Raw genomic sequence first — 10,157 nt, 5'->3', positions numbered from 1 at the left:
AGGAATAACTTTCAGCTGTCCATCAAGTTCTCAACTTCTATTAAAGGAGGTTAAGATAATTCTTCCCAGAATAATAATTCAGGTGGTTCTTCAAAGTTTAGGTGAAGAAAAGAGAAAGAAAAATGTGCATATTTTCAAGTAGATTCTTACCCTTCTGTCCCAGTATGGCAACTTTCAGCCATAACGACCAGTAAGAATCACCTGGGGAGCCTTTGAAATATGCTTATGTCCAAGCTCACCTCAGATCAGTTAAATTAGAATATTTGGAGAGGGGCTCAGGGTCTGATACCGTTTAAAAGATAACTTGGGGATTCCATTGTGCAGCCAGGGTTGAGAATTACTGCTCTAAACCATCCCAGTCTAATAAACAATGTGTGATTTTTATAGATTTCATGATAGAGCCAGGTTGGTCCCTTTCTGCTCAGTCAACTTAATTTTACCTGTTTCGGTATAATCCTGTTTATTCCAGTTGTTCTCTCAGTGATGATATAAAAGGGTGACAACTTCTATATCAATGTTCCAGATAAACAGTAGGTTCTCTTCAGCCTTCTCATCTCCAGACCGAATAACTCCTGGTGCAGTATCAATATGAAAATAGTGTCACCTTATGAAAAGACTGTCCCCTTCTTTCAAAATAGTATCTTTTTTGTTCCACAAAATCAACACTTGACACATGCTTATAAATTAGCATTCTCCTGTTTGAAATGTGGCCATAGAATAATTTTGAATGTGCCTTTACTGAACAGACATTTATCAAGGTACTGTGCTGTTTGCTGGGGACACAAAATCAAATGAGCAATGAGTAGTGGGGGAGACAGAAAAACCAGTGATAAGAATACAGAGCGGGGGCTTCCCTGGTGGCGCAGTGGTTGAGAGTCCGCCTGCCGATGCAGGGGATGTGGGTTCGTGCCCCGGTCCGGGAAGATCCCACGTGCCGCAGAGCGGCTGGGCCCGTGGGCCGTGGCTGCAGAGCCTGCGCGTCCGGGGCCTGTGCTCCGCAGTGGGAGAGGCCACAACAGTGAGAGGCCCGCATAGCGCAAAAAAATAAAATAAATAAAATAAAAGAATAGGAAATTTCAGTTGGTATATCACCTCTTATTTAAAAAAAAAAAAAAAAAAAAAAAAAAAAAAAAACACTATAGAAGAAAAAATAATAAATGGAAAGGGCAAGTCTCACTTTCCCTGCGTGAAATCTCACAGCAATTTCTGTTCCTGCTGCTTCTGTATGCTTTTGCTCCCGCATCTCTTGAGTAATTCTAATTATGTTCTTGCTTGCTTTCCAATATATTTCTAAGGAAAATCATCATTCGTATATAAACTCATAAACACTATGATTAGCAAGAGTTTAACCTCTTTGATTCTTTTAGAATCCAGTCATATAGACATGAATAAATCATGAACCCAAAGACATTCTTCTCAATTATTTTCATTAAATAATAACTTTTCTTTAAAGTTGTCTTAGTTTTGTTTACCTATACGCTTGATAGTTTTCTCTCTAGACTTGCGCTCTGTATCTCCTATGATCTATTGATGTTTTGGGAACTTTTTTAAAAAAGAATAGGTTGGATTTTTTTCTCATTATAATACCAATAGCTTCTTACTATAGAAAATTTGGAAACTACAGAGAAATGAAAGAGGACAAAATCATCCATGTGATCATCAACAAAAATTTTTTTAATGGTTTGATATTTTATGCATAATTACATACATAGGCTCATATAAAGAAATTTGTATCTTAATTTTGAACTTAATGTCACACCATAAGCATCTTTCCATGTTATTAGAAACCCTGGTAAACATTATTTTAAATTGGTTGCATAATATACAATGTAGCATATACACCAGATTAAATGTATATAACTATTGATATTTCTCTATTATTGGATATTTAAGCTATTTCTTTTTTTCAGAAGTAAATTCTACTGCAGTAAATGTTTCTTTTTTTTTTTTTTTTTTTTTTTTTGCGGTACGCGGGCCTCTCACTGTTGTGGCCTCTCCTGTTGTGGAGCACAGGCTCCCGACGCGCAGGCTCAGCAGCCATGGCTCACGGGCCCAGCCGCTCCGCGGCATGTGGGATCTTCCCGGACCGGAGCACGACCCCGTGTCCCCTGCATCGGCAGGCGGACTCTCAACCACTGCGCCACCAGGGAAGCCCCAAACCATTGTCTTCTTTTTGCTCATGCACTCAGCATCAATTCTCGGAAGTAGGATTAGAGAGCTAAAAAGTCTGAGCTGTTTCTTAAGGCCATGGGGTTTTGGGGGAGCAATGTAGTAAATCCTCATGGTTGCTTCCTGGGGAAGCTGGGACCACTGGGAGAGAGTATGTGAAGGAATTCTGCCTCCATTCTGTGTCGGGCTCTCTGCCCACTCAGAATAAGTGATTGTGGAAGAGCTGGAGTGTTTGGCACCTCTTGGTACTCCTCCCTTGCCCCAGTCACATCACAGGCCACCATCTCCTGCAGTGCCATGCACACTCTTCCAAATACTGCTGAATGCACTGCCAAGATTACGTTGTCCACCCACCTTCTGCAGCCAGACTGGACACTGGAGCAGCCTTAAAGCTACTTTCTAGTACCATAGGAATCCAGCTGCCCAGATCCCTGTAATAAGCATGCTGCTCCTGATATTAATTCCTTGCTATTTCCTGGCCCTTTATGGGTTTGATGAGCTTATTCATCTCTTTTCATCTGCCCCTGACAGGCATAGCTTTATTCATACCCATGGGGTGCATAATTGTGAGTAACCATCATTAGGCAAGGTCTTGGTGATTAACTCTTCAAAATAATTAAGTCCCTTAATGGGATGGAACCTGGACTAATGAATGGACTGGCAGCCTGCACGCCTACATAGCAGATACTCTCTGCTGATATCAAGCGAGTAATCCTTATTGCTTGCTACCCCAAAAGTGGATATTCTCAATTAAGTTACTGGGTCTGTGGCACTGTCTGAGTTCCGAAGCTGTGATTGATCCATGACCACAGGACATTTGTGAACTGATGTAATGGCCAACATCTTCTGGCTTCAGATAAGGAATTCCATATTCCATCGGCATGTTCTGAAAACAGCTGGGGACTCTGGCCACCATCCCCAACTCCTCTTTTCCTCAGCCCAAGCCTAAGCATCCAGTTCATCACTGTACTGTCTCATAAATACCTGAGATCCTTCCTTTTTTTTTTTCTTTCTGACTGCCATTGACACTAGCTCAGATCACATCATCTCTCACCAAACCACAGACCAACCTTCTGATTTCTCTTTCAGCCTCTGCAGCCTTGCCCTGTACCACTCCTTCTCCAATTTGTAGTCAAGAGTTTTCTTTCAGAACAAAAATTTGATTATGCCCTTCCCTATGTAAAATCCTTTAGAGGTCCACACTGTTTTCCAGGTGAGGTGTAGACGGTTTGTCCAGGCTTACAAGACCCTTCATGATGTGCTCCTACTTATGTCTCTGCCACAGATCTTCACCTCAATATTCTTTCTTTCCTCCCCTTTTTGGGGGAACTTTCCCTGAGTGCCTGGGACTGGGTTATTAGTGCCCTTGCTGTATTTCCCCTAGGCCTGTACCTCCTTTACCTATCATCTGACACATTTGCTGTATTTGCTTATTTATCATTTATCTCCAATACTTATTAAAGTCCGTGGCACATAGGCATCCAGCAAATGTGTTGAATAAATTTGCTCAAAAGACATTTTTCCTTGTCCTCGGAGTATTTGAGAGTAAAAGTTGACACTGACAAATATATAAGTAAGTAATATATTTATATTTATACCCTTGGCAAACTTTGTGTATTTCAGTAAATACAATAAGTAAATAAGAAAATGTTAGTATGTGTTCTAAACTGAAGAAAACTTTTTTCAGTAAGTACAGTAACAAAAAATTTCAGTAAGTATAGTAACAAAAAATTTCAGTAAATATAGTAAATAAATAAGAGGTCAATCTTATAGACAATACTGACTGGTTAAATAAATTAACTAACAAATTGAGTCAAGAGGGGTTGATAGGGCTTCCCTGGTGGCGCAGTGGTTGAGAATCCGCCTGCCGATGCAGGGGACACGGGTTCGTGCCCTGGTCCGGGAGGATCCCACATGCCGCGGAGCGGCTGGGCCCGTGAGCCATGGCCGCTGGGCCTGCACGTCCGGTGCCTGTGCTCCGCAACGGGAGAGGCCGCAGCAGTGAGAGGCCCGCGTACCACAAAAAAAAAAAAAAAAAAAGAGGGGTTGATGCATGTGTGGTTTTGTCTGTTAAGTCACAAATTTAAAAAAAGTCAAGGCAAGTGTATTGCTTTAAAAGGACACTGTATCTTAAAATAAATGCTAAATCTTGTTTTCTCATGACTGTATCATCAAATGTTTAATCAGTCCTTATGTCCCTTTTTACTCTGATTTAAACTTTTTATCCTGTGTGTGTGTGTGTGTGTGTGTGTGTGTGTGTGTGTGTGTGTATCATGATAGCATACCTAAGATATATAATCATAAGCGCACATGCATATTTTGGTGCCTTTGTTTCTTTGGGATGGACCTCTAGATGTGAGATTCCTGTGTGGAAGGAAGCAATATGTTAGAGTCCTCTTTCCCCAAATCGTTGACAAGAGTAAATGCTGCCGCTCATAAATTATTTCTTGTCTCTTTGAGTGCAAAGAGAGATCTCTATTGTTTTGTGTCATGCTTCTCTCGTCAACATAAAGCATCTCTTTATGTCTGCTAGCCGTATAGGCTTGCTCTTCTTAGGCTTGTCTAATCTCATACTTTGCCCACATTTGGTTGGGCTATTGGCCTTTTCTTACTAATTTTTAATTTATTTTTGTAGGGTACAGCTGTTAACTCTTTGTTTCTCATTTGCATAACAAATATTTATTCCAGACTTCTACTGTTTTTCATTAACTTTGTGGTATCTTTGGCTCTATATTTTTTTTTACTTTTATAGTTCTATATATCTTTTATTACTTCTATATAGCTGGCTTGTTTATTAGTTTTCTGTGGCCAGTGCAACAGATTAGCACACACTGTGGCTTAAAATAACAGAAATTTATTCTCTTGCAGTTCTGGAAGCCAGAAGTCTGAAATTAGTTTTACTGGGCCAAAGCCAAGGTGTCAGCAGAGGGGTGCTCCCTCCAGAGGGTAGCCACCATGTTCTAGGGGAGAATACACTCCTTACCGCTTCCAGCTTCTGGTAGCTGCTGGCATCCATTGGCCTGCTGCTTTGTCACCCCAGTCCTCAAGGCCAGGATCTTCAAATCTGCCTGCTCCGTGTTCACACTCCCTCCTCCTCTGGGTGTGTCAGAATCCCTTCTGCCTATCTCTACTATGATTGCCTTTAGGGCTCACTCAAATAATCCAGGATAATCTCCTCATCTCAGAACCTTTAATTTAATCACATCTGCAAAGATTCTATTTCATTGACAGTTTCCAGATTAGGACCTGACATCTTTGGAGGCCATTATTTAGCCTCCTACATCATGATTAAGGTTTTCACCACTCCAAGACTGTAGATGTCGTTGCCCAGATTTTCTTGAAGGTGTTGGTGTATCCTTATTCTTCCTGAGAATATATTTTTCGATGTAGTGTAATATAGGGGCATCTTCCACTTGTGCCAGATTAAACCACTTCACCTCTTTAAGACTGAATTAAAATAGCATGTTTTAAATAAAAATCATGTGTAGTACTATTTCTGGATTCTCTGTAAGTCCCCTTGTCTGTTTATCCATTCCTATGCCACTACCATATTAATATGATTACTGTGACTCTATGGTTCATTTTTAATAATACTGAAGACATTTACAGTTAAAAATTTCTCTCTGACACCAAATATTTCTTCATTTCATGGTTTTGCTATGAAGAGCTCAACTGTTCATAGTTTCCTAGAGAATAGAAAAATTCACATTTCTTTTCTCTTTTGAGGTAAGGATAATCTAAGAGTGAGTTTTAAAATGTTCAAGTAGTTAAGATTTGTTTTATGAGTCACATGTTAATGGTGTGTCTCTCATTTTGTTACATTATGAGCAGAGAATGAAGCCTGTAGAATATTTCATTTTAACCATTGTTCAAGTTTTCTTAATGGAAGTTACAGGAAAGTCTTTTTTATAAATGTTCCACAGACAAATATTGTTTTGAGGGGCTTGATATATGAAATGAAAAATATATAAATGTACACATAATCAAGTTTATTGATTGTATTATTTAATTTTCATATATCCTCATTTATTTTCTATTAGATCTACCCAGGCTTGAAAGACATATTTTAAAGTGGTAGTGTTTGTTTTTTTGTTTTTGTTTTTGTTTTGTTTTGTTTTGTGATACGTGGGCCTCTCACTGTTGTGGCCTCTCCCATTGTGGAGCACAGGCTCCGGACACGCAGGCTCAGCAGCCATGGCTCAAGGGCCCAGCCGCTCTGCGGCATGTGGGATCTTCCCGGACATGGGCACGAACCCGTGTCCCCTGCATCGGCAGGCGGACTCTCAACCACTGCACCACCAGGGAAGCCCAGTGGTAGTGTTTTAATTGCCTTTTTATTACCTTTTGCTTTATGTATTTAGCCACTATGCTGTTTGGTACATACAAGTTTATAACTGTCAGTTCCATTACTATGACCTTTTTTCCATCTAGTCCTTTTAAGCCCTCCTCAGCTGTTATTCTAATTTTTACTGAGATCCTTTATCCAATTTGTTGTAGATCAGTGTTTCTCAACCTTTTTTTCATTATCACCTTACTTGGGAAATTTTTGGACATTTTTTCCTAATCCTGCCCCCACCATGAAATTTTAATACCACAGATATATTGCATATTTACTGTATGTATATCTATGTTTTATTAATAAAAAAGAGTAACTTTCATCTACACACACATCTCTACACTCACACTGGAAAGAATCAATTTTCAGTCCCTTTAGGGTAATAGTACTGGGAATGCATGTAATAGATTCTTAGTAGGTCTTCCCCTATAAAGTGTCCTAGCAAGTACATCAAACACATATTCATATCACATTGATAACCAATTATTTCTTCTTTCATTCATCCTCCTTGATGGCTTTTAGTGTTATTTACTGTTTGGTTAGAGCCCTTCATTGAATATGTTCCTCATATGGGTTATGTAGGTAATACAGTCTCTAAACCTGTATATATCTGCAAATATTTTTTTCTTTCCCACTGGCAGGTAAAATCCTTGACTGGGTAAAGCACTCCTGGGCTTCACTCTTTTTCTTCCACGGTCTGTCACCACCAAGTGCTGGTTTAGTGTTGCCGATGGTTAGCTCCACGCCAGTCTGATCCATTTTCCTTGATAGGTACCTTTTTGTTTTGTTCTGTTTTGGGCTGGGAGTTTGTAAGAATTCCTCTCTCTCCTTGGTGTTGATTAATTCTACAGAATGTGCCTAGATGTGAGTTTCCACATTATATTTGCCTCCATCTTCAGTTATCTTTTCAACATGTAAATCTATGTCTTACCTCAAGTTGGACACTTTTTTCTTCTGTTATTTGCAAACTTATTCTTTTTGTCTCTTTTTCTCTTCTATTACACCTATTAGCCACATGTTATATATCTTCAATTTATCAATCACCCTTTTCTCCCCTCGTCACCCTTATACTTTTGTGTATGTGTGTGTGCATGCATGTTTGTGCTTTGAGATATTTCTTCCATTTGGTCTTTGGGCCACTAATTTGGGTCTCAACAGTGTTCTTTAATTACTCTTCTAATTTATCTTTAAAATCATAGAGTTTTAGTCCAGCCAGAGGACTTTTTTTTTTTAGTCCTATCAGAGAACTATCTTCTGATTTCTCTTTGGTATTTTTGTTTTTCCCCTTCACATTTTATTGGGGCATTTCATCCTGCCTATGAGTTGTTTTGGGTCAACAGAAATAGGCAGTATTTATAACCCCTACTGTCTTGGGTTAAACAGCCTCTTCAGAGTCACAAAGGGGCTGAGCTGGATCTCTATCCTTGCGGTACAGCTCTCTGTCCAGGATTGTACTGTCTATCATAAGGTTTTTGCAGACATTGGAAAAAAATGGCTTAAAGTAGGTCAATGTGCCTGAGCCACTAGCTAACTTCAAGATGATTTATTTAAGTTTAAAATGTTAGCTAATGTTTCTCACCAGAAAGAGCAAGTCTTTAAACTGCTGATGTTTAAAAGCCAAGGGACTTTTGTTATTCCTTTATGAAAACATGATGAGTAAATTTAACTCAGAGAGCAGTGGGCCTTACTGCAGATCTCAGCATAGAATAAGTGTTTCATACCTTTGAAGTCATTACATTTTGAATGTCCTAGCAAAAATGGGTGGACTGGGAGGTAAGACACTGAAAACAGAGGAAATTTAATAGAAGTTCTGCCTCAAGCCCAAGTACAGAAATTCTACCCCAGCACAAGTTCATTACAGTGAGCACTATAATTAAAAATGTTAAGACTCCTTGGTGTAAGTAATCAGCACATATTGAAGTAAAAATAAGCTTTATTTAGTGACAGTCTGCTACTATCTGTAGCTTTTGGAGTTTCTATTTTCATTCATGTTTGATAGTTCTGGTCTCCATTTTAAATCTCACAAAAATAACACAGTGAGAATAAATTTAAGGCTCAGAGCCAGAAGTACAGATAGGTTAGAAGATCTCTTATGTTTCGTTTGTGCTAAATTTATTGTTAACTAAGAGCAAAAAAAAGCATTTGTTTAAAAATACTGGCTCGAGACTTCCTTGGCGGTCCAGTGGTTAAGACTTTGCCTTCCAATGCAGGGGGTACGGGTTTGATCACTGGTCCGAGAGCTAAGATCTCACATGCCTCGCAGCTAAAAAAGCAAAACATAAAGCAGAAGCAATATTGTAACAAATTCAATAAAGACTTTAAAAATGGTCCACATCAAAAAAAAAAAAGAAAAGAAAGTCTTTAAAAATACTGGCTCACTAACTATGGGGACTTACATAACACACAAAGTACATATGCCCTTTCCCTTTGTGAAAGTGAAAAATACAAACAATTTTTGTGACTGTGAGATGACCATGAGTCTGGGCTCTAGAAATCTGGGCTACGTAGACATCACCAAACCTTCAAGGGTGTGTGACAAGAGTATAGTGCACAACTCGGCAGAGTGACAAAGCTCACAGGGAGGAGGTTGTGTTGGTGGCAGCTCTGCAGGAAAATCCACAAAGCCCCACCAAGTGCATCTTCCCTCACATCCAGTGTCTGAGCCTCTCACTGCCAAGCCCTCATTTCTCCATAGTAAACTTGAAGTTTACGTAGACCCTGAAATCAGCAAATCAGCAGCTGTTTTTTTCCTTATCCTTCTCCCTCTATCTCTTCATCTCTCTCTTTCTCTCTCCCTCCCTCTTCCCTCTCACCTCTTCCTTAAAAAAGTAATTTGCAGCTGCCTGATGCACTCATTCAATGTACCTCATAGGAATACCTGCTTTGTGGGGAGGCTGCCTCCACGCTTTGCATGCAAAGTAATTTGGCCACTCTTGGTGAGTTCTACTTTGGGCAACCTTTATCAGCACACTTAGTTAGACAAAAAGGAAGCCTCCATGCCTGACATAGGGTGCAACTCCTCTTTCCTCTAACTTCCAGGGATTATGGAGCTTAGGCTATACTGCACCAGGTCTAGGCAGGAGCATGGCTGGATTATGCCAGACACTCCTCCCTGCTGTCAGCTGTCACCCTAGCACTGGCATACCAGCTCCCTCCTCCTTAATATTCCAAAGCTTTAGGGTTTTGATCTTTGGCTTCTTTCTTTTCTAAGGCTGAATTGCAGGAATCACTGCTGTACATCTATATTTCATCCATTTTCTCTTTTCAGTCTTCAAATTCTTTCTACATGATCATTATCAATAATCTATTCTTATCAAAGTAAGATAAGACTCTGCCACTTGGGGGCCATTAATACCAAAGCCTTATTGCCTGTTTAGCCTCTGAAGGCATTTGAGTTTGTGGCTGAATAACAAAATTCTGAAGAACCGGTAAAAGAAGACCAGTTCCCTCTTATGATAATGAGGAGTCTATGAGAACACACAAGAGAAAATAAAAAGGATAATGTTGCAATCCACTCACCTAAGATGATGTAATAGCTATGGACCTACCACTATGCAGAGTGTCCCTGAGATTAAAAAAGAAATTTTACTATAAAAATTATGTTTGTGAAAATCCTATAAGGAAAGCCTTTACTTTTTATTTTTTTCAGTTA

The 10,157-nt window shown here is 39.5% G+C and overlaps 1 protein-coding gene across 1 annotated transcript in view; it reads left to right on the top strand.

Annotated features, from left to right (window-relative positions):
* PLD5 (phospholipase D family member 5) overlaps positions 1-10,157 on the top strand; it is a 483,143-nt gene that overhangs the window by 297,509 nt on the left and 175,477 nt on the right. The window lies entirely within an intron of this gene.

This window comes from Lipotes vexillifer, unplaced genomic scaffold (genome assembly GCF_000442215.2).
Source record: "Lipotes vexillifer unplaced genomic scaffold, Lipotes_vexillifer_v1.1 scaffold104, whole genome shotgun sequence".
In the NCBI taxonomy this organism is placed as follows: domain Eukaryota; kingdom Metazoa; phylum Chordata; class Mammalia; order Artiodactyla; family Lipotidae; genus Lipotes; species Lipotes vexillifer.
The sequence above is the reverse complement of the archived record's forward strand: the minus strand, read 5'-3'. Positions and strand labels throughout refer to the sequence as shown.